This window comes from Platichthys flesus, chromosome 22 (genome assembly GCF_949316205.1).
Source record: "Platichthys flesus chromosome 22, fPlaFle2.1, whole genome shotgun sequence".
In the NCBI taxonomy this organism is placed as follows: domain Eukaryota; kingdom Metazoa; phylum Chordata; class Actinopteri; order Pleuronectiformes; family Pleuronectidae; genus Platichthys; species Platichthys flesus.
In genome coordinates, this window is record NC_084966.1 from 3985114 (window position 1) to 4009465 (window position 24352).

At 45.5% G+C, this 24352-nt stretch overlaps 1 pseudogene; it reads right to left on the reverse strand.

The window, feature by feature from the left end:
• Positions 1-24352, reverse strand: part of LOC133933676 (gamma-aminobutyric acid receptor subunit gamma-3-like) — a 57746-nt pseudogene that overhangs the window by 28043 nt on the left and 5351 nt on the right.

The following is a 24352-nucleotide window of genomic DNA, read 5'->3' on the forward strand; positions in this document are numbered from 1 at the left end:
GCACATTCAGATATATTGCAGAGAACATTCCACCGAATATCAAATGGATTGTGAGTCCTCACCTTTAGGACTCATTACCAGTAAAGCCCCTCTAACACCGTCTACATCCTCCTGTGTGGACGGGGGGGGGGGGATGTGAACCTCCCCACACGCGGGAGCTGATAAACTGGATCTGACAACGTGCGAAGCCGCAGCTGAACTTTGAGATTCACACGTTATCACCTCTGTTGACGTTATGACAAAGCCAGATGACAGGATATGAGAAATGTATATCGGGAGAGATCGGCGTCGTGAGGAGGAACGTGAGCTGTCACACTCCTGCAGCATGGAACTTTACCACTAACAGTAAATATCTAATATTTAAATGCCAGTTTCCATTAGAAAGGAATTGAAGACATTTTTAAACTTCATGGATCATAAGTGACATGTTGTTTATGGGCTATTTACTTCTATTCTTCAGGATTCTGCTGCAAAGAAAGAAAGTTGGAAATATCCCCGATCAGAAACAGGCCGGGGACTTTTTGAACACAACTTCATTTTGTGGTTTCCGGCTCAAATTGGGTGGTTAAACCCGATCCAGTGATATTAAATGCATCCTCCTGCCTGGAATCAAAGAGAGGCTTGAAAAGCGGGAAACGCACAAACATTATCGACGGCGCACAAAAGCAAAGATCAGCGGTAAACATCGAGCAGCGGAGGCGGAGGGCGGGAAACACAATGATCCTTTTCAAGTGGAAGATTTTCCTCTGGAGAGGGACGGAGGCTTTGATGTGTGTGGCCTCCGTGTGTTTACCCATCTCATCGAGAGTGTGTGTGTGTGTGTGTGTGTTTGTGTGCAACACAAATAGCTTCATCTGTCTTTTCAGAGTGGAGGGTCAGGATGTCCTTCAATCTCTATGGACTCAATTATTAAGTGAGTCGGTCTCCTGTCGTGCTGCGCTGCGGCTGCACCCGTTTCTCCACCCTGACGAGGATCAAGTGCACGTACAGGTCGGTGTCTCCACTGATTCACCATTAGAATGCACCGACGGGCCCACGCGCCGACAGGAAATGAGTTTCAAAGTGGAATTAGGAGAGATTTTATGCAAAAACACACCAGTTTTTATCACCTCCAACTATTTAAATGGATCGACGGGATGTGAACCGACAAACATCTGGATTTAAGTTCTCAGGCCAAGAAAGAAACTTTACAACACATCACTCCATAACAACGGATGCGCCTGCTTTCATAGCAGTTCACTAATCCTGCCTCCTGCCTCCTGCCTCCTCTCTCATCTCCCCTCTCCCCTCTCCCTTCTCTCTTCTCTCTTCTCTTCTCTCTTCTCTCCTCTCTCCTCTCTCCTCTCTCCTCTCTCCTCTCTCCTCTCCTGTCTCCTGTCTCCTGTCTCATCTCCCCTCTCTCCTCTCTCCTCTCTCCTCTCTCCTCTCTCCTGCCTCCTGCCTCCTGCCTCCTGCCTCCTGCCTCCTCTCTCATCTCCCCTCTCCCCTCTCCCTTCTCTCTTCTCTCTTCTCTTCTCTCTTCTCTCCTCTCTCCTCTCTCCTCTCTCCTCTCTCCTCTCTCCTCTCTCCTCTCCTGTCTCCTGTCTCCTGTCTCATCTCCCCTCTCTCCTCTCTCCTCTCTCCTCTCTCCTCTCTCCTGCCTCCTGCCTCCTGCCTCCTGCCTCCTGCCTCCTCTCTCATCTCCCCTCTCCCCTCTCCCTTCTCTCTTCTCTCTTCTCTTCTCTCTTCTCTCTTCTCTCTTCTCTCCTCTCTCCTCTCTCCTCTCCTGCCTCCTCTCTCCTCTCTCATCTCCCTCTCCCCTCTCCCTTCTCTCTTCTCTTCTCTCTTCTCTCTTCTCTCCTCTCTCCTATCTCCTCTCTCCTCTCTCCTCTCTCCTGTCTCCTGTCTCCTGTCTCCTGTCTCCTGTCTCATCTCTCCTCTCTCCTCTCTCCTCTCTCCTCTCTCCTCTCTCCTCTCTCCTCTCCTCTCTCTTCTCTCCTCTCTCCTCTCTCCTCTCTCCTTTTTGCTTGTTTGCCCCCCTGCTTTATTTAATTCCACTCATCATTCCTGCCTTGCTGTTAACTCTGCTTGTGGGTCTTTCAGAATCATAAGATTTGACTCATAGTCTTCATAATGCACATTTTAATTGCTTTTCCAGAAAATCAGCAAACGAAACATGTTTCATTCATGTTTTCTTTCGCTTTTTACATTGAAACCTTTGCTTCCATTCCATTTTAACCTTCGATCCACAAACCTTCAGTTAATAGTTTTTATGCACATATTGAAATTTGTGCATAAATCCAGGAGGTCAAGGCCGCATCTGATGATGGGAAGAGACAGAGGATCACCAAAGAGGACTCAATCCATCCTCTGTGCACCAGCCAGAGTTTATTTGAATATTCATATAATAACAAATGAAGTGACTTAAAAAACGTCTTGTTCTCGTCCCGACCCGCAGCGCAGCCACAGAGGCGTCTGTCATGATAATTACACTGTTGATTACCCGCTCACGGTTTGGGAAAACAAAAACAAAATCCAAAGAGGCGCCGCGCTCGATCACGACAAATTAAGAAGCATGTCTGCGTTGTGCGACTGTGACGTGCTCTGTGTTGTGGGTCAGCAGTAACGTCCTGGAGATGTGCGCGCTGACTAATGGACGCCGGGTTGTGGGCGCAAGGAGACGGAGGCCTGTGCGAGATTGATGGCGTGCCAATGAGAATAATAATCTGTCCCCTCCATCGCTGACTCACTGTCCCTCGTCTTTGTCCTTCTTTTTCTTTTCATTATGGAATGATGAATGTGTTCGTTGTCGATATGTCGCGGACCCGATTAACGGCTAATTTGGCGGGCTTGTCTCTTCGCAGAGGACGACCTTGATCTCAAACCTGGATGAGTAAGGATTGCTGGGAAACAATAGATCAAAAAGCGTCATCAGCTCGAGACCCCGCCGCGAGACAAAGGGAAATAAATAAAGAAAAGTGGGGGGAAGAGTGGAATCACTCAGAGAGAACCTGGACCCCAGTGAGCCTATCAGACCAAACTACACACGGCACAATGACGAGCCGGGTGCGTATGTACAGACTGCTCCTTTATCTCGGGACCGAAAACACAAACTATTTAAATTTAAATTGCACACGCACACAAACACTTTATGAATTATTGCATCTGTCAAACCGGAGCCTTTTGGGATGACGTCTCTTTCAAAGATTATCCATGTAAACACATTTATCTGGACCACTGTGTCTCTCTGTACTTTGTGTATCAATCAGTTTCCTTCTCGCTAACTGACAGATTGCAACTGACATATTGGGTGAACGAGGAGAGAGAGAGAGTCACGTGTTCCTCGTGTGTCTCATCCCTCTGTTCCCCGGGAGTGGAAAACAAAACTATTAAAATACATCAGTGTGAGCCACACATGTTCCTTCATTAAGCAGAACATGGGTTTTATACTGAATTAGTATTAATCCACCGCTGGAAATAGTCCCCAGCTGAAGCGCCATTTAATCCTGTTTGTGTGACATCTTGTAGAGACGTCACCTCTTGTTGTATTTATCACAATCTGCTCAGTTTGGTGTCTTTGCATTTAACTTTTCTGTACCATGGCCTTCAATAGCTGCCCATCTCACCTCTGGGAGGGGGGGTGGCAGCGGCTAATGGGATGTAATGAGGGCGAAAGGGAGTGATGAGGGGCGATCACCAGCAGCGAGAGATTAGAGAGAGAGGGTCACTGATGAAGCGGTTATCGCCGTGTCAGCTAATCGATATCTGGGCTGACTGGAAACCCCGTCCAAACCAGTCACCTGTCACATTTAATCTGGAGAGGGAGTCGGTCTCCATCATCTCACGCTGGTGTGACGCTGCGGCTGCTTGTGCTTTACTCCGCTGCCCCCCCCCCCCCCCCCCCTCCCCCGGTGATTCACAGGGACCTCCATCGCCCTGCTCCACCTGTTGAGTTTATCACAATCTGCTCAGTTTGGTGTCTTTGCATTTAACTTTTCTGTACCATGGCCTTCAATAGCTGCCCATCTCACCTCTGGGATGAGGATCATTAGACCATTACCCTCCTCACTGTCTTCTGGAGAGGATCACACAACAAAGCGTCCACATGGGATCTAGTGACCAATCAGGGCCTTGAGCCATTCCAGGGGATCTATATATAAATGAAGATGCAGTGCTTCCTCCCCGTGAAAGTGAGAAAAGGCTGAGCCGAGACACGACTGTCACGCCTCCATGAATAGCAGGTCGACGCCCGCCACGTGCTGGAGGTGAAAATGATCTGCTGTGACACTTCAGGCAGATGTGAGCAGCGAGGAGCTTCCACTGGTGTTTACAGGAAGAACTTCCTCTGGGGCTGATGGCAACATTGATAACCAGCGGCTGGAGGGAGGGACATACAGGAAACTACAGTAAACAATATTCTTCCAGGTCACGGTGACCTCAAATGAGTCTAGGGGGGAATTATAAAGGGCAGGTGTTCTAGGTAAAATTGAGTCTGATGTATTTCTCTTTAAATTATTGGGCCATTTTGTTTGTATTACAGAATTCACCTTCATTCTGCTGAGAAATACAAAAATCCACAATTTCAACTTGATCCACCTTCACCTGTTTCTTCCATTGACTTGCACAGTTGTATCAAAATCAGTGTATGTGGGTTCTTATCATTTCCAGTCTGGATTGAGACACACTGGCTTCCCTCACCGGTAGAGCAGCCGATTCAAAGTTCCGCCCCCTCACTGGCTCGAGCACAGACGACAGGAACATAGTGCCGATGTCAAAGTGCGTCTGTCTCTGTCAGTTAATTTACCGGCCGTCTTATCTGACTCACCCAGCACCGGCTGCAATAGCCCGGCACTTTTTGCTCGACTTTAATGCCTCTAATGCCGTTTAATCACTCAACCATTCATCCCAGTACGTCCTGAATTACTATCAGCTTCATTTGGCGTCGCATCACGCCGGCCAGTGTCCATTATCATCGGGCCAAATGAGGGAAGATAATGTGTTTTGTTCAGAGGCAGATGAGGAGCCTCCTGGAGTTTGTGGCTGCAACTATGTCGCGGCGCCGGAGAGGGTCACTGTGTGTGATCAATGAGAATCATGAATCTGAAGCAGCCCTGGGGATTTGACCTGGTTGTAACACACACATGCAGACACACACACACACACACACACACGCACACACACTGGGACTCACAGTCAGAGACGCTAAATGCAGGGTCTCAGGACACATGATGGATTAAACTCAACTGAGAGGACGAGTTCAGTGTAGTGTGAACGTGGACCTTTGAAACAAGGCCACACCGAGCCATGCCAGGCCACGCCGAAGAAACCCGTCCTCTTCTTCCTCACGTTGTTTTTTTGAAAATGGGAGGAAACTTCAAGGCGACAGGGAGGAAAGAGTTGTGACTCTAGTTCCAGTACAGTCACCCCCCCCGGGGGCGGTCAGGGCTTCAGACTCCACTGACCAGCGTCCATCGTCCCTGACAGGGTGAAGCCAATCAGCGCGCACACTGGGGAGAGCCACTGGGATGTCACAGCGGGATCCCATTGTCCAGTGAAACTAAGTTTGGGTAGCGAACACAGCCCAGGCACGAACCCCTGACCCACTACAGGCTCCTAGAGTTTTTAATTCAAAGTACCAACTATGTTGCTCCTCATTGTGTGTGCGTGTGTGTGTGTGTTGCCCTATTTTGTAGAAGTTAAACTATCATACAAACTTTAAATAATAAATAATTGAACACAATCAAAGACTACATGAGTTGCAAGGGACGTCCGTGTTGGATATTTTCAGTGCTAAAGTACAATGCGGGTTTTTAAGAATTCACTAATTTAAAAAAGTCTCGGATAAACACAATTTGCATTTCTGGTTTCAGATATAAATGGAAACAAGGACAGTTTCAAAGGGTTTGAATTCAGAAATTGGTTCTTCTTTGAAATTAAGGGGGATGAGATGCAACTTTTCAGAAGATGAACTTATAAAACTTCCAGATCTTTAAACTGCTGAAGTTTTGTTTGTGTAAATCTAGGAATTACTTTGCCTTTGTCAGCTAAGGGGTTCCACAAGGCTCAGTGCTAGGACTCCGACCTTTGGCTTCCTTTTGGGTTCCAACACGGGAAGAGCTCTCGATCGTGACGTCCCAGCACGTGACCGCACAATCGAGACAACGTCCACGACCTGAAAAAGACGCTGCCTCGGGGTAAAAGCAATATCCAGCTTGAGATGGATCTGTGTCTGAGGTTATCGCTCTTCTGGTGGAACCGAGCCGTCCTTGTTCCCGTGCTGCACCCTCAGCGCTGCTCTGGCACTTTGTGTAATTATTACACAGCTTTGTTGAGTTTGCACTTCACTCAAAGGTTCAGACGTCGCTCTCATAATCAGGCGTGGACGTTTTGATGATTGCGTTTATCTGTGCTTTTCAATCCCAGCTTCTCTGAGGCCCCACTTTGCTGTAGAAGAATTTTTATCGATTTTATCTTCTCTGTCATCTGTTGTCTTTTGTAAGCACACGTGTAATAAGTTCTCCACAGGAAGGAAGGACGGGGGTAATATAATCCCCTTCAGTGTTATCAAGAGCTTCCTTTGAAATTGATGAATCCCCCTGTCTTCAGTTTGTTGTACTTTACTCTTACACTGTAAAACATCACAACACACAGCAGGTGGATACAATAGAACACTGAAGCCCTGAGAGCGATTGTGTGTTTGTCGATATCCTATTTAAAATTACTGAACCATTCACTGTGTGCAAGCTGCTTTTTTCAAACCTTTGTGTGTTGGCCCTGAAATCCACTGGTTGTCAGTCCAGTGTCCCCCCCCAGCTCTAATCAATATAAACTGGGATGGGCCCCAGTTCAGATTCAACCACATTGTGTGTGACTATCTTTATGTACGGTCTATAGTAGAAATACTCTTTAAATACTTATTAAAGCACTGCCTTCAGTATCTTTTGTTGAAAAAGGATTTACCTACATTACTGTCTTGTGAATTGTTGGAGTAGAAATTAGCAGAAAGTGGAATTACTCACGTACAAGTACCTCAAATTTGTACTTGCCTCTGAGTAAACATACTTAGTTGAGTCCCCCTCTCTCTCTCTGTCTTTGTCAACCTCCTGTGTATGAATTAATAATAGAGTCAACAGTGTAGACACTCTGTGTGTGTCTGTGTGTGTGTGTGTGTGTGTGTGTGACTGGCTCTAATTCTACTTGGCTCCTCAAAGTCCAGGGTACAAAAAACACTGAGTTCAACAGCACCATTCGTCATCCCAAATTAAATTTACCTCCCTCCCCTTCAGGAGGAGCCTGAACGTCCTCTGCTAAACGACTGCTCGCTCGTTTGTGTTCAGGTTCAATCAACGTACATTCATTTCAAATGTCCCGACCTTCATCTGAATAGCGTTATAATAGCTTTTTCTCGATTGCCAGGAGATATTAACGTGATATTTTAATTTCAATTCCAAACAAACAGTTGTAACACGTGATGCACAGACATGACAATCAGTGCATTCGACTGCCTGATGCAATAATGAAGTTTTGTTTTTGTCGTTTAATTCTAAACGTGCAGATCTAATCTTCGCTGGTGTGAGTTGCAGCCTCGATGCTGAAAGTATAAAAAAAAAAGGCTAAATTGCTTTTATATCAGGAAATAGTTAACGTTGCCCGGCAACAGCATCTGGTGATCAGGTGGGTTCGGAGATAAAGTGCTTTTCATTACCACGTCTGGCTCAGTTCATATTTGCAAAGAAATATGTATTTATGATGTTTTTGACAATAAATAATATCACACCTGAGCATCTTGATAAACGCTTTGAGCTGTTCTTCTTGTTTCACTCGTCTCAGGAGAAGCTTCAGAGCCACTCCTTCACTTTCAGTCTCTCACATGTTTTTAAATATACGTTTCTTTATTCTCCTGGTCACATTCCCAAACCGTATTCGCCTCCTATTCAAACTTTGTTTCTTTGAATTTCCATGCAAAGAGATTCAGATCCTAAATAAAGACCAAACAAGCTGGAGCAGAATTATTCCTTGCGAGGTTTCTCTCCTTTCCGCAGAGACACACGCTTCTGTCATTGGAGAATCTCTGTGGCTCTTCTGAGGTTCCCCCCCAAAAACTCACTCATTTGCTTAATCCGAGCTGATCCAGGGGACGCGAACACAAAGCCTCCTCACCTGTACTCCCCCGGCTTCCTGTGCCAGGGAAACAGCTGTGGCGTCCCACATGACCTCCGACTGATGATGCTCATGTCAGACAGCGGACATATGTGTGTGAGTGGGGGAGGAGAAGCTGGGGGGGGGGGGGGGGCGGCTGTACTCACCATGTCGATGGAGGACACAGGCCCGATGCTGTTGACATATATGCCCACATCCACGACCGTTGGTTTCACTGCAAGAGGCAGAAGGAACAGGAGTGAGTGATGGAGGCACATAGAGCAGACGGGGGACACGTGTGAGATTCAAACATCTGTCTCATTCTGTCTTCTGTCAGGGGTTCTCATCCCCCCCGGTCACGTCTGACTGAACCTGAACTGGCCCAGAACTGAATCAGTGCTTTAGAAACAATGGTGATCACAATGTCACCTTGACGAATAGAGGGAATCTAGTTTCTGCACGGTGAAGGCAGAGCCGTCCATCCATCAATCCAGAGTGAAACCAGATCGCTCTATAAATCAGAAACAAGCTCCTTCCTGGAGCAGTCGCTGGGTTACCATGGGGATTAATAGCATTTCCAGTCAGCTTGTAGGATCTTGGCTAATTTTGCTTGGCAACAACATTTGAATGGATTCTCAGAAGCTTAAATTGGAACATCAGACACGTGGACTGTTACCAGAACACAAGGCTCCAGGTCAGGTGGGTTTTTAACTCTAAATATGAAGAAGCAGAGGAGGTTTGATAAGTTAAAGCTCGATATGTTCAGCATCCGTCGGCAAAGCACTTCCTACAGCTAAACTCCTGGTTGCACCCTCCTCAGTCTCAGCAGTGGATCATTTCATCAAATACGTAATTCAAACCGAATCCCAGTATCCCAGCGTTTGCTGCCAATTAGGTCCTAGTGGTGAGCTGTGGTACTGCAGTAAAAAGGCATCATCCTCCATTCTTTCCTATTCCATTCCACCTCTTCTCCACAGCTTTGAAATGACACATTCATTTTGATTTGCTTGACATCATCACAATGTAAAGTAAGCTTCACACGCAGGGAAACACGTGCAGCACAACACAGTGAACAGCAAAGGAAGGATAATCTGTTTAATGAAATCATTCAATCAACTGAAATGAGCTTTGAAAATGTTTCACGTGCACCATTTGCTCCTGTCAAGCACACACACCCACACACACCCACACACTCGCATGTACACAAACTCAATATTTAGTGCAATGGACCCAACTGCAGAGCCTCTTTCAGACAGTAGTGTAAATGTAGGCTGAGCTGTTTTGATTGCAGCCAACGTTGTGAGGTCAAGCACGGAGCGTGTGTGAGAGCTCTTGTGCGTCCGTCCCAGGGGAGACAGTGTTAGCGTTGGTTTCGACTTCGTTTGCAGCTTTTGTGCGACCGGCCACATGTTTTGGAATCTGCCGCCTGGCCGGGAAATAAGATAAACAGTTGGTTGAAGTGAGGAGGGCACGTCGCCATTTACTGTCGTTTTGTGTGCCAAAGGTTAAGAGTTCTGCCAAGTGGTGCATTTTAATAGATCTCTGTGGGAACCGGAGTCTTAACCAAAAAACAGGGGGTGGCGCCTCAGTGTTTGCAGAAAATATATTTCACAGCTCGCAACACAAAGCCTCCGTCTCCTCTTGTATCCGATCACTAAACATTGCAAACGTTACAAAACATCCAAATCTTCTTTCTTTCTCTCCTCTGTGCTCGACTCCTCACATCGATCACTCAGATCCCTCGATCAGTTCGCTATCGGCTTCCAGGTGAGGATGTCGATGTCAGAGTGACCAACGCAGGCTGCTGCCGAGAAAGGAAAAGATATTCACGCACAAATCTTTGAAGTACTGTAGAGGTTGAAGTAGAAAAAAAAAAGAAATGGACTTTAATATGAAGCTGTGGCTGATTGGGGTGTGCACGGGCACCAGCACTGCCAATTAACACCATTACACCGAAGGCAGGTTTGCATGTAATCTAACAATGTTGTTGTCACATGTTAATGAATCCGTGACCCAACGTTACATGAAGACTAAATCGAATCGATATTCTCCGGTTGCTAGCCTCCGTGCAGCCACGTGCTGTGTGATGTAAATGAAAACACACACTGAAGGGCATGTGGGTGTGTTGGTGTGTGTGCGGCGCCGAGCGGAGTGTGTCCCAGGGACCTGCTGTGCTTGGCCCACTGATGCACACAGCGCTGGTTGGTGGAGGCCGGGCTGGGAGGCATTGACTCAGTTCCAGCAGCATGTTCTGCTCCACCAACTGGACAATGAGGCACAACAATGAGGTTGTGTGTGTGCGTGTGTTTTTTGTGTGCCTGTTATTCAGCTCGTACTGTGCCTACAGATATGTTCTGTACCATCTTCACTGGGAACTCGAGACATCAGCATTCACCCCCGATGAAGCTGTGGGATGGATCTGCATGAGATTCTGTAGAAGTGCCCGAGGAGATGAATCTTTTACGGCCCCCTGACTCTTCTTCTAGTGTCACCGGGAGGTTGTCCTCTCATCCTCTGGATATCTCAGCATACGATGGCAGACGTTCAGTTAACATCTATTCGAGCTTCTCGGAGGATGAACCCTGCTGATTTCGAACCCCCCCCCCCCCCCCCCTCCTCCGACGCCTCTTATCGTTTATTTTCAGAAGTATCTTGGCAACAATGATCGGTTCCTCGTTCCTGGTTGTACAGTTCCTCTCAGAATTTATCCTCAGCTTAACTTCGTCTTAAACTAGAAGTGAATATCATCATGTTAATTGTAAACACATTTCCCAGGGTGTCGATACGGAGATCGTATAAAATCAATGCGAGCCCCCACAGCTCCACACGACTGTCGGCAGCTGATGCTTCAACTGAGTCGATTTCCACATTATTTATCATTTCGGGCCAGGAACCCAAAGTCTGCTCACTAACTCATCTGCACTGTTTGTGTTGCCAAGATGTCAGCCTGATATCTGCAGACAGCTGCTAGCTGGTGTTAGCTTCTTGGCAGAGGCCGGACCGACTGAAGCAGAATCCACATGCTGCTCCCTCAACCTGCACAGCTTCAAATCTGTGATGCCTTCCCCTCTACACACATTAAAACGTCATTGATGGGAACTTCACTTCAAAGTAGCCACACTCGACTAACCACAGTTCATAGCCTGTAGTAACTTGACACCGAGTCGCCATTAAAAACCCACAAATGCACAAATGTAAAGATTTATCTCTGGGCTGGAAGGATCAGTACTGAATAATTCAAACGTAAATCTGCATATTTGATCAGAAAAATAATTTTCCACCCTTATTTTCCACACATCTGAATCAATGGTTGCTTTTCAGACAGGAACTGAAGTCCAGACATTTTTGTTAATTTGAGAAGACGATGAAATTCGAGAGCTTGTTGGTGATTTACACCTTCTGTCCTTCCTCCTTGCCTCCACCTCAGTGTTCTGCCCATTCTCCTGCTGCTCTGAACGTCTGATGCGTTCTTAATATGAGACGTGACCAGAGCCAATTACCGGACATTTTCCAGAATTCATGTCTGGAGACAGCTTGTGTCTCTTTGGAGATATTCTGCCTCTGCGCTGCCCTTGTGCCAGGAAATGTGTTGATGGCCGCTTTCAAATCCTTCTTAAGTCACTGCAGGAACCTGTGTTGGCTTCACAGCCCTCTCGGTGAAGACTGTCTGGCACTGGGACCGGGCATCAGGCCCATGTTCAGCCTCCAAGTACAATCTTTATTTTCCAATTTTTGTGAATCTGGCATTGAATGCGAACGGGACAATACAAACTCACAATATACAAATTATCGAGAAATAAATAAGATGCATTCATTGTACACAGAGGACGAGTAGGGGCCGGTGTGTTCTCCAGCATTCACTGGGAAACCCCAGGACACCAGAAGAGGAGAAACAATAATGCAGACCAGTCCAGCTCATCTGAATATATTGGGATTATGTGGCAGGAAACACCGGGTGGACACCGAGGGGACGGCGAGAAGGACGTCCCTCCTGTGAGAGCCATCCATCCCTCCTGTTTCAGCCGAGCAGGTCTGCTGTGTCTGGAAACTGGGACAACCTGAAGGGAATTTACTCCACAGTGGATAATCACAAGAGAACATCCCACTCTGTGTCTCTGTAAGAAACATTTACACAGACTATCTATCTATCATCTATCCATCTATCCATCTATCCATCCGTCTATCTGTCTGTCTATCTACCAATCTATCCGTCTATCTATCTATCTATCCGTCTATCTATCTATCTTTCTATCTATCTATCTGTCTATATATCTATCTATCTATCTATATATCCGTCCGTCCGTCTATCTATCTATCTATCTATCTATCTATCTATCTATCTATCTATCTATCTATCTATCTATCTATCTATCTATCTATCTATCTATCTGTCTATATATCTATCTATCTATCTATCTGTCTGTCTGTCTGTCTGTCTGTCTGTCTGTCTGTCTATCTATCTATCTATCTATCTATCTATCTATCTATCTATCTATCTATCTATTATCTGATGAATTCATCTTCCTCCTCCTCCACCTCCTCGTCTTCTTTTCAGTAAAGCATGACAGGCCCCATCTGCATTACAGAATTACCCTGTGGGCCTCGATTAAGCAGAGATGGCTTTTATTCCTGCTTGGCCTGGCTGGCATGACAAATGCAGCCCAGATTGTGAGCCCTGGTGAACACTGACACACACACACACACACACACACACACACACACCCATGCACACATCCCTGCCGACCTTTTAACCTCCATATGTTGAGTGTCCAAGACGAACTGTCCAGGGAGCAGTGCTGCCCTCAGCTGCCGTCTCAAGGGGTCGCCTTCATCTTTAGAGTCACTTTCAAAGTAAATGTGCCGTGACCTTGTTCTTCACATCTTCATTAACAGTTATTTACTGTACTCTAGGTTTCCAGGCCACTTGCCTGAAGTAACTCCATCCAAAAGGCAACAATACGTGATATTTGGACAAGATCTTGAACAGAATCAATAATGTACTAATGTTGGAGATGTCGTCACAATGCACTAACGAGACAGCTAAAGCAACACAGCTATAGCCAGTTAGAGATAGCTGGAGGTAGCCTCACCTTCACTACAGATTGTCCAGAAACAGAACAGTATCTCCTTCTTATTCAGGCGTTATCTGGCAACGCTGAAGATATTTTGTAATCACCCCGAACTCCTAAAATAAGCGAAGCCACTGTGACCTTTGGATTCGTTGCCAAGTTTGCCGGCCAGCCTGAAAAGTTTCATTAGCTTCACTGCTTCTGCATTTTCTGCACGATAAGCCTGTTAATCCTGTGAAACACTTGATGAAGCCACTTCAAATGTTTGTGTAACCCTCCGATGGGAGAGTGCTGCTCCTTCAATATGCCACATGATCGACTGTGTTTGCTCGGGATGAATATTTCTGCACTTGGATTATTCCAGAGTGAGCACTACAGTCTGCAGGGCTCTGTTCATTTATTCCCTTCAAGTCACAGCTCCTGCTTTCACAGTTCAACTCAGATGCAAACGCACGAGGATGAAGCCTCTGTAATCCATCGCTCCGAACTCCGGTGTCCTCCAGTGGAATCGCACATCGACTCATGCATGACCGCCCTGTTCCCTTGTTACCAGCCTTGGCAGCGAGTGTTCACCTTGTGTTTGTGTGTGTGTCTGTGTGTGTGTGTGTGTTTGTGTGCTGGAGACATCTGCTATAGCTGGAACTATGACAGAGGCCGTCCTGGGTACTTAAACAGGTATTCATGTGTCTGTGGACAGATTCCATCAACATGTCACAGCTTCACATTCCTGACGTGTTACAAGTGTGTAGCTGAGATTAGAGTTCAAAGATGGGCCTGAGTACTGAGTTCTCATGTATTATTGTTGTCATGATAATACATGATCTCATAACTAGAATAGAAAAGGAATCAAATCAGGATCAGGATGTATAAAACATGTGCTGAAGATCTTTGCTCTTTCGTCTGATGATGAATAAACGATTATGAAAATGTGATACAGATGAAAGTAGAAGCAGAAGAGAGGAGAGAAGCAGTTATTGTCTGATGAGGTTAATCTCACTGAAATATTTGTATGTATAATCATGGGAAAAATTTATAATTTTTCTAATTAAAGACATCAGAGACTTTGCTTTTTCTTCTCTCCTCGCTGCAGTGAAAAGAATACAAGTTGAGGAAAATCAACACTGTCAGAAATCCTGTCGGGAACCAGAAGAAACTTCAATTAAACTGAAGCAATAACAGTTATCATGTAGTTACTCAGAGTGATAAAATCCCTCTGTTTGCTTTAAAACCAGAGTATTTCCACTGATCAATAAAAAGATCTATTACTCTTTATCACTTCCTGCTTTATTGCAAACACTTCAGTCCGTTCCCTGTGATCTGATTGGTCAGAAGTCGGGCCATGGTGATGGAATCCAGTAAAGGCTCATCTATGCTCAACGCTGGTGTTGTGATCAAAGCCTCATTCAGCACCAAAGAACTCATGTAAGCAAGAAGTGAGACAACAGGATTATTTGTGTCAGCCCTCTGGTGTGAGCCCCCTAGTGGTAATCACAAGTAGGCCACGCGGATCTTGTTTGCCAGCTCCTGAAACTCTGAGATTTGATGTGTCAGCTTCCAAAGAGTGTGTGTTTCTGAATGTGAATATGGCAACAAACAGACAGTGAGTGTCACAGGTCTAGTAGCACAGTGGCACTTCATCACTATGTGTGTGACTGCACCAGCTCCACTTGGGAGGAAACAGCCCCTCCCAGCCGGCATGGCGCTCCACCACACACTGGCAAAACAACAGATTCCCTGGGCACACACACACACACACACACACACACACAACAACAACACCCACATAAACTTTTGAGGGCAGAAAAATTGTCAAAACTGTTGAGGAGCACAAGAAAAAAAAGATGATGCTCAAGGACTTCCCACAAAGGTTCTTCTGGTACTGGTTTAAAAAAACTATGTCCGTGCATCTCTCTAAGATGTACTTATACTTTATCAGCCTGATACAACTCAGACGATCTTGTTCACTAAAAGATAGTACGGTCATAATAGATGATAGATAGTTCAGTTAGTTCAGTTCAGTCACATTAAAACTCGTGTGTGGAATTGAAGTTAAATGAGAAATAGAAGTCCTTCACACACTTCCACTGTCTCTTCCTCGGAGGAATGTTTAAATAAGTCAAACGGCCTCCTGTGTGTGGCGAGCAGCCGCCATCTGCTTCCCCCTGAGAGCGATGGGGCCGGATATTTATTTGCCAATTCTTTTTGACCCACATCTGTACATTTCAGCGGCGCCGCGCTCCCATGACGAGCGGCGGTGAGCCATCTGCAGCGCCGACAGGGACATCAGCTGCAGCCGCCCGACGACGGGGGGGAACTGTCGTCCGTCAGACGCAGATGAGGTCCACCGCTGAACTCCACCCCCTCTGGCAGATACCACAGGTACAGTGGAATCACAGGAAGTTTCTAAAATAGTGTTTTGAATAATTTGACGAATTTGATTCTTTCTGAAAGCAGTGAAACAAAGCCTCTCAGCAATTTCCCAATTTTTTTAATAAATGATCTACACAGCTGTGTTAGCTTGGCTTTGTGTAAACACTGGAGTCAGGGCGGAACGTGATCCTGGCCCAGTCTGACGGCAGCAGAATCTGCCCAAAGCTCCAAAGCTCCCTGATCAGAGGATTTCTTGGCTCTGAGCAGTTGCTGGCCTGAGCAGCAGAGACTCCCAGAACCATTGGTGGGAGATCTGAGATTGATTCTGAGACCAAGCTTATCCCGTTATGGTGGAATTCTAGTGTTAATTTCACACATAAACCTAGTAATCCAGAAAAAGAGCCAACATCCCCGACAGTATTCTTAACATTCCCTCTCTTTTAGCTCTGTTTTGGTCTCCTCCTGAGGGAAATGCTCAGCTCTTCATCTGCTAACAGCTTCATTTCATTCTCGTGAATGTTGCAGAGTGCATCAGTGTCCTGTTGAGTGCTGGGCATGAACTGTACGGTGGGTGTTTGGAGTTTATTCACACAGGAAACAAACACTGTGAGACGACTGTCATTGAGCTGAAACCTCCTGTAAAGCTCTCAGCTCTGGATTCCGATTGTTATTATCATTAGAAACTCTTATTGATTGAATTTGCTTCAAGTAGAGAACTGCTGCACATCCTCATTAATGTTGATCCAGTGCCTGAGAGGTCCTCTCCACTGCTCGGCCCTGTGCAAACTGTATATCTACTTAATACGAAGCAGGATATTGCTGCCATGCGTTTGCTCAGCAGATCCTCCCTGTATAAACAAACACTATTTAAATGGAGGAGTGCGGCTGCTTTATTACCCCGAGCGAGAGCCCACGTTACAGAAACATTCGTCTGGAGATAAAACACGACCTCAGGTGTTCGGAGGATAAAAACTCATATTTCCTTTCATGAATGCGTGAAGAAAAAAAAGTTATGTAAGTCTTAAGGAAAAGACTCGCCCATCAGACAGATATTGACCTGCTGCGTGGGCATGAGCCGTGCTTGTGTGTCTGTGGTTGGACTGTGTAGGTGTGTGTGTGGGGGGGGCTGAGCATAGACTGCAATCAGGTCCCTAAATCTAATATAACAGATCAGGGGAAGGACGGTATTTCAATTCTGCAGAGGGTTTAATGAGAAGCAGGCAAAGGCAAAGGTCTCAGTGCTTGTGAATCACCAGCATGCAATGGGGAGGGAGGGGGGGGGGGTCCTTGTCAAACACAAGCACACAAATTTGTGCACGCAGAGAGGAGGGCGTCGTTGAAATCATCTCTCAATTCAGTTCCCATTAATGCGTCGAGAATAATGAAATAATCACAACCACCAGCTTTGCTTGTACCTGCTAACGTCGGTAAATTACAAGCATATCATCCGTTTATTGTATTAATTAGTTTGCGAGTTGGACTGAATGGAACGTGAATGTGACACCGCTGAAGCTCTGTTGAAAGATTCCGGTGCAAACAGAAGCTTTTGGGCTCGACTCGGGCTAATCCCAGGAAACTGTGTGAAGAATCCCAACAGCATCTATTTATAAGATAATAGGCTAATAGTGCCTGGGAGACTGCCACGACAGAGGTTAATGCCATAATCTCTTTGAAAAGGGGGAGAGAAGGAATATTAGCTGCTTTTAGTTACACACTCCCCAAACACATCGTTAAACTGTCAGGAGCCTGGCGGAGGAGGGACGTCCTCAGTGAACAAGCAACTTTGTGGGTTTAACACGAGGGAAACAAAAATGGCCGTGTCCCATCAGGACTGGAGACGTCCTCGGGATCTGATTTGATTCTGTGTCCATCAGGTAAACAATGAATAATGCAGCAGGTCCCAGTCCCCAGGTGCAATCACAGCCATTGAAGTTGTCTACAGCCCGAACAAGCTAATGTGGAGTTTGTAGAAGTTACTTTCTGGAAAAAGAGGCCTGAGGATTTAACAAAAGTTGAAATAGAAGAATTACAAAGATCGTGAGGAGGTGCGGGGGACATTTCTGTGGTAGCGTCCAATCACGGCCGAGACCAGATGGCGTTCCACATTAAAACAGTTTCCAGTGGGACAACCAGCTGCGTGGACACCACTGTCCCTCTGTGTCTGCAATGATTGGTTCTGCCCATGATTCCACCCGCAAGCTATGATTGGACATATTCCTGAATTTGGCTCAATCAATGCATCTCCAAGTCAGAAAAGAAAATTGCTTCCCTACAGATAATTATTTTAACTACTAATACTTAGTATTAAGAATGCTGCCCTCTGCTGGAAACCTGGATAATAGCCAATGTGTAGATTCCATTGGTGGTGAAGCAGCACCTGACAAGAATTATGAAATATTTGTACTATTTTTATTCTTCTTTCCAGTTGTTGTTATGCTTGTTGTTGTTGTGGCTCCAACTACAAACACATCCAGTTAAACCCTCCACCAATGCTCTTTCTCACATGAGAACAAAATTATTAATGGATTCTTCTTTGGACTCAAGGCCCTCCTCAAACTATGTTAGATATCAACTGACAAACGTGGAAGTAAACATAATCTCCTCAGTTGATATACTAATCTTTATGTTTGTGCATACAGATAGTTTGAAGGGGGTTTACAGTTGCTCAGTATTCAACCAATAACTATGTCCAGGGATGTAAACATGGTCAAGCAGCTCCAAACAAGGACGAACATGAACACATAACTAATACGTACAAACCATTCAGGAAAAAGAGCAGAACAACAACAAGGGATGTAAACATGGTCAAGCAGCTCCAAACGAGGACGAACATGAACACATAACAATACGTACAAACCATTCAGGAAAAAGAACAGAACAACAACAAGGGACGAATATATTTAGGTCAGAAAAACACATGTCCATGGTTTAGTCCATTATGTTGAGAGTAATTCACTGTATTCCTGGTTTTATTGGTCTTAAGGCATTCCCATCGGCATTTAGTTTTATGGGGTATATCTTCTGTATCTTATGATGGTGGTGATGATGACATTTTTTTCGGACAGAGAGAAACACGAGAGAAGCTTCACAAACTTAACAAAATGGCTTCCCTCTCTCTAGTTTGTTCCTCACTTGGCTTAAACGCACAGGTGCAAACTGCCAACAACCCCCCCCCCCTTACCCTTCTGTCTTTTTCTACAGTTTCAAAGTCCGCCCATACAGCCCCCCCCCCCCCGATCCACAGCTAAACACCGTCTCTTGTCTGGAGGGGGGACACGGGAGCCACAGATGGAAATCGATTAAATGCTCAGAGCTCACAGGGATGGGGGGGACGTGTCAGCCATGATCCGGAGCCAGGTTGGTCTTATTACCACCTAATGCACTTCACTTTCCCATCGCAGTATGGGATCATCCTTTTGGGGTTTCCCATTAACACAGCGACGCTGAAGAGATGAAGAGACGAGCTCCATAACCCCCCATCGGAGAGGAATTAACCGTTTTCAAGAGAAGCCAGAATTCATCTTCAGACCTTCTGTTTACCTCAATAAACATTTTGTGTGTTTGTTACAAAAATAACAGAGAAAATGTGACAGCCTAGTGTGCACTGGGCAGGAAGTTCCACATGTTTACCCTTAACGAGGTGGAGACGTTCTTATTGATTGGCTTTAAAATAAAAAACAAGTTCATGTTATAATAAACCATAATGCCTGTCGACACACAGGCAGATGTCAACATGGCAACGTGATGTCCCACGTGCCATGAACCATAGAAGACATGACATCATCATAAAAAAAATATGCATCCAGAATTTAATATGCAGCTTGACAGGAAGTGAGGTCGTCAGCCGAGGAAGTCACATGACATTTGATGAAAGGGGAATATAATTTATATAATTTATATTAGAGACAAGATGTCACCCATGAATTTTTTAAAGAAAATACTTTTACAAATTATTACAATTCCTGAAGATTTGAGTAAAAACACTCAGGAAAAATACTAATAACCTCATGAATACAGAAAAACAAAGGAATGTGTTTCATACAGTTCATCAAAGGTTACTCCATCCGCCAGCTTGTCTGTGTGCAAGTGTATCCATGCATGTGCTCCGTGTGTGTGTGTGTGTGTGTGTGTGTGTGTGTGTGTGTGTGTGTCAGGTGTTCCTGCTTCTCCTCCCCGCAGGTGAATGTCAGCTCGGCTTCCCCCGGCTTCTTTAAGACGGGAGCAGGAGCGTTTGCCAGAACTCTAAACTCTTCTTCAGCTAATGAAACATCGCCGGTCTTGAAATCTCTGTGCGGTTCATCTGGGAATTGTGCACTCAACCTGTTGAGGTGTCAGCGCCCTGCCAAGTGTCAGGTCTGTGAGGATCAAGGAGAGGAGGCCTGCCAAGGGCCGAGTCAGCCCCACAACCGGCACAGATCAGAGGTGGGGGTGGAAAGGGTAACTATTCTACTACAGCGGGAACTCTGTGGTTCTTGGGTGGTGTTTCCTTTAAGCAGCACTGAGCTGAATGTTACATCAGATTAGATCTCAGGGAGCTGGGATCACAGAGCATCCAGTCAGGATCCCTCAGCCAATCGTAAGTCGGAGAGTCAGCTGTCAATCAAGACGTTTCAGCTTGTTTTATAGAGCAGCAAAAACCAAACTCTCCAAAACAATTAGACCTTGACCTTGGTATAAAACTTCCATCTTCCTGCCACTGCAGCTTGATGAAGTTTCAGAGTGAACGTGCACGCATTCCCCACGTGCACTTTACAAAACAACAACAATAACATCCAGACGAAGAGGAGGCATTGTTTGTTGTCGTTTGCTGAACAACATGAAAAAGTTTTATGTAAAAGAAACAGGGGGATCAAAGTTGTGGAAATGCCATGAGTACAATCCAAACCCCCCTATGGTATGGCAGCACATGGTTTAACCCAATCAGCTGCCTTAACCACACCTCTTGCCAAACCAGGAAGAGAGACCCCCCCCCCCCCATGATCACAGGTAAGACAAACAAACATTTTAACACAAGAGGTGAAAACAAATGTGGACATCAAAGAGACAAACTGTCCTGATTCATTTCATCCACAGGAAATGTCATTGACCTGTGAGGTGAAAGGAAGCAGGCGGGAAAAATGAATGAACTTAGTTTGACGGCAAAACCAGTGCAGCAGTGGTTTGCTTGTGTGACTGTGGCCATCACACACACGGTGCAGCTGCAGCTTGTGGGGGCGGCGGGTTGTGTTGTGTGTCTGCTGCACTCAGACGACTGTGTCACCATGACAACCTACGATGGTAACACACTGATGTTTAGCAGATCAAATCGTCATTATTTTTTTATTTAGTTGCACTGTAAAGACTCCAGGGAAAGTAAAGATGAATCAACTGGGAACCAGCGGTGAGAGGGTTCACCTAAAGCCAAACATTTGACCTGCTGGTGGCGCCAGAGGGTAATCCCTACGGAGTCATCCTCTGGGGAGCATGAATGTCTGGAAAAATTGTAAAGTGCTGCAGTTTGTGTTTTTCTTTATTAAAAGAGCCACAGTAGCTTTGACTCTACATCATTCATACGTCGGCATCATTAATCTACAACCCTAAATCTATAGTATTCTACTTTTAATCTAAAAGTTAACGTGAGTAATTGAACGATGTTGTTTAGGGTGATAGCTCATCAGTGGGATTTTTAAACTGGTGCTCGTCTCCAGTCACACAAACATCAGTTTTATTTAATTCAAATGACAACGGATAATTCATTTTAATTACCTCCTCATATTCTCGGGGCTGATTTCGATCCGGCTGAGTGGTTACATGATGAGAGCGATGCCCTGTTAAGAAAATATTACGCCAATTCATTAACTCTCCCACGTGATGCTTTCAATCAGAAAATTGACAATTAAAAAAAAGGACCAAGCCGTTTTTCAGAATGAGCCTGGATGCATGTTTTTAAATTCAAATGAGGCTTCGCTGTTTTTTCAATTTGTCATTTCTGAATTGTTGATTGTGTGAACGTTACAAAAATTCAAAGTCTGGAGAGTGTGAAACGGAGAGGGAGCTCACACACTGTTATCTCGTGAAAAAGCCGCACGCACTCGTGTTCATTAGTGAGGGGGGGGGGAGGGACTCAACCCTAAAACACACCCCTGTTTGTGAGTTACCCCCTTTTCAGGCAAAGATTCATCTTCCGATTCCCAGATCAAAGAGCATCAAAGCCGTGTCGGGTGATGGAAGCTACTCAGGGATACAGGAGAAATACAATTTATGTCTTTGGCACAAAATAGCAGCTCCTGCTTTCCAGTCACAAAAACACACATTTTGGAGTTTGTCGAGACTAATGGGATGTCGTACCGACCCACAGCTCGGAGAAACACCATTAACAGAAGCCGAGAAGTCCCCGAAATATGCTTCCTATCACAGGGTTTAATTATTTCTGCGCTCGATGTGGAAAATATCTCACACTGACTGACTTGCAGGGGAAATTCTGAACTTAATTCAAACAAGAAACAAATTCTCTATCATCATGTACAAACCGTAATTAGTTCACATGAGGCAACAAGTGGATGGAGCCATTAAAGGGCACCCCACTGCCACTATAAAATAAGTTCACCACATATACTGACTTGCACATGTGACTGTTTAAACCCATCTGTAAACTTCACCATACGTTAATCTGCTGTGTAGTTTAAAGCTGCTAACACACAGTAAGGCTGAGTCTGAGTTTTCTGTGGTTGGTTCGATACCCGCGTCAATGAGGTTATTTGTTCACTACTGTTTGTCTGTCTGTTCGCAGTTCAGTTCCCTATCATCCACTAACATCAACTGGTGGTTGGAATCATAATTAGTGCGGGAGATCTTCAAACATTCAAGGGATATTCTCCATCTTGTCCTCTCTTCAAAAAAGAAAACCTTTACTCTCCACGTGCCCCTTTGTGTTATATATATATATAACATATATATCTATATCTAACAGGTTATATATATATATATAAACAGATATTTATGTGGTTGTATTTGACGATTGAAATGCTACGATGTAGAGTTATAATCTCTCAAAGCAGATTTTGCTTTAGTCAAATAAAGGACTGCTTCTGAATCTTTTATGAAACCAGCGGGAGACGCAGCTCCTGACGCAAACTGGTGAGGAAAATAAGCAGAAGTTAGTGAAATCCAATGTTGCACCGGTGATGTCCAATCATCCGCCTTCACATGGATCTCAAATACTCTTCATCTCACTTTCCAGTTGCTGATGGTGAGGAGGGAGCAGGTTGGAAAGGGGAAGTAAAGGCAGGATTGTGGAGGACATGGGAGAGGGTGGGGGGGGGGGTAGAGGGAAGAGACAATAGAGTGAGAGAGAGAAACAGATGGAGACTTTAGAGGAAACAGCTGCAAACCAATGATCTCTGCGCTGCTTTGGTTTCTATTCCTGACACACACCTGGCTTTTATCTGAATCAAAGACCTTCTCGCTGGTGAACACGTGGACGCACACACATGTGACTCTAGCACTGTAGTGTGTCTGTGTGTGTGTGTAGTGATAGTCAGGTATCAGCTGCTTGTTGGTGCCACAGAAACGACACTTCTCCTATCGAGATGCACACGCAGTCCTTTTCCCTTTTCGCTCCACCCACAAGACACAACTGTGAGCGCCAGACATATTCAGCGAGGCAATAATGGGCGATATGATTGCAGCAACCTGGTCAGTTGGCGCAGATCAATAGCTTGTTAGCTGTGGACAATTACAGGCTTCATTCACCGGCTGTGATCGCAGAACAAGCAGCAACTGGATTAGCAGCCCGGTCGTATTGAGGAGCTGTCGGGCTCGTCGGGTTTTGCATGAAGGATGAAATGGACCCGAGTTTAAAGCCGATACGTTTGAGATATTTGAGAATTCTGTGGTTTCTGACTAAATTAATTTAAAAGTGGAAAAAGCTGAAGCTGATAAAAGTAATTTATCGTGAGGTTTGGATCTTTTCTGTCAGTGGAACTCGTTCTTTGTCTTTTCAGCAGAATCTGCTTCTGTCTATTTGCCTGTGAAACATTGACATGGACAACTTCTTGTGTAGCAGAGGCTTTTTCCTGGAAAGACCCACCGTGGTGTCTGTAAACGAGGATTAACACGATCTGCAGCTGCAGCAGCAGCGAGGACAAGCACAACTGACTAAAGTGGTTGAATGTTGAATCAGTCAGTCACGTGTCAGTGCTCCTGTCAGTGTCCGAGTCTGTTGATACAGATGCACGAGGCATCTCCACTTTCTCCTGCAAATAATAAGAAAAAAACATATGTGCCTGTCTAAAATGAAAGAAACCATGTTCTTTGACTTTTTAGTTTGGTCCCAAACCACTGAGTCCACCCGACCACTACTGGTGCAAGAGGCGCTGACCTCAGATAAACTGTGTGTGTCCCAGTTGCAGGTTTTAAAGCCTCTGTCTGTACGTGTGTTGACTCATGGGCACAGACTTTAATCTGTCTTAAATGTGCTTTCTTTAATTTGTTGGCAGACTTGTGTATTTTTTTTTTAAATTGGCTCCAACCTAAACTGAACTCCATCTTCCAGACTTCCAAACTCTGGATGTGAGTGGCTGTGGAGCCCACGTCACCACGGAGCCTCGCACTCCAGCCGGCTTCGTCCCCGATTCCCTGGCGAGCGCACACAAAGCCACGTGCACGCCCGCGAGGATCACACAACACCGTGCACGCCGATCACACTCTGAATCCAAAAGGAAAGTGACACAATAGGGACACAGAAGCATCTCATCTTCGTCTGAGGCGAACTGCTTCTTATCGTTTAAGGTGAGACTCAACACTTGTTCTGCTCG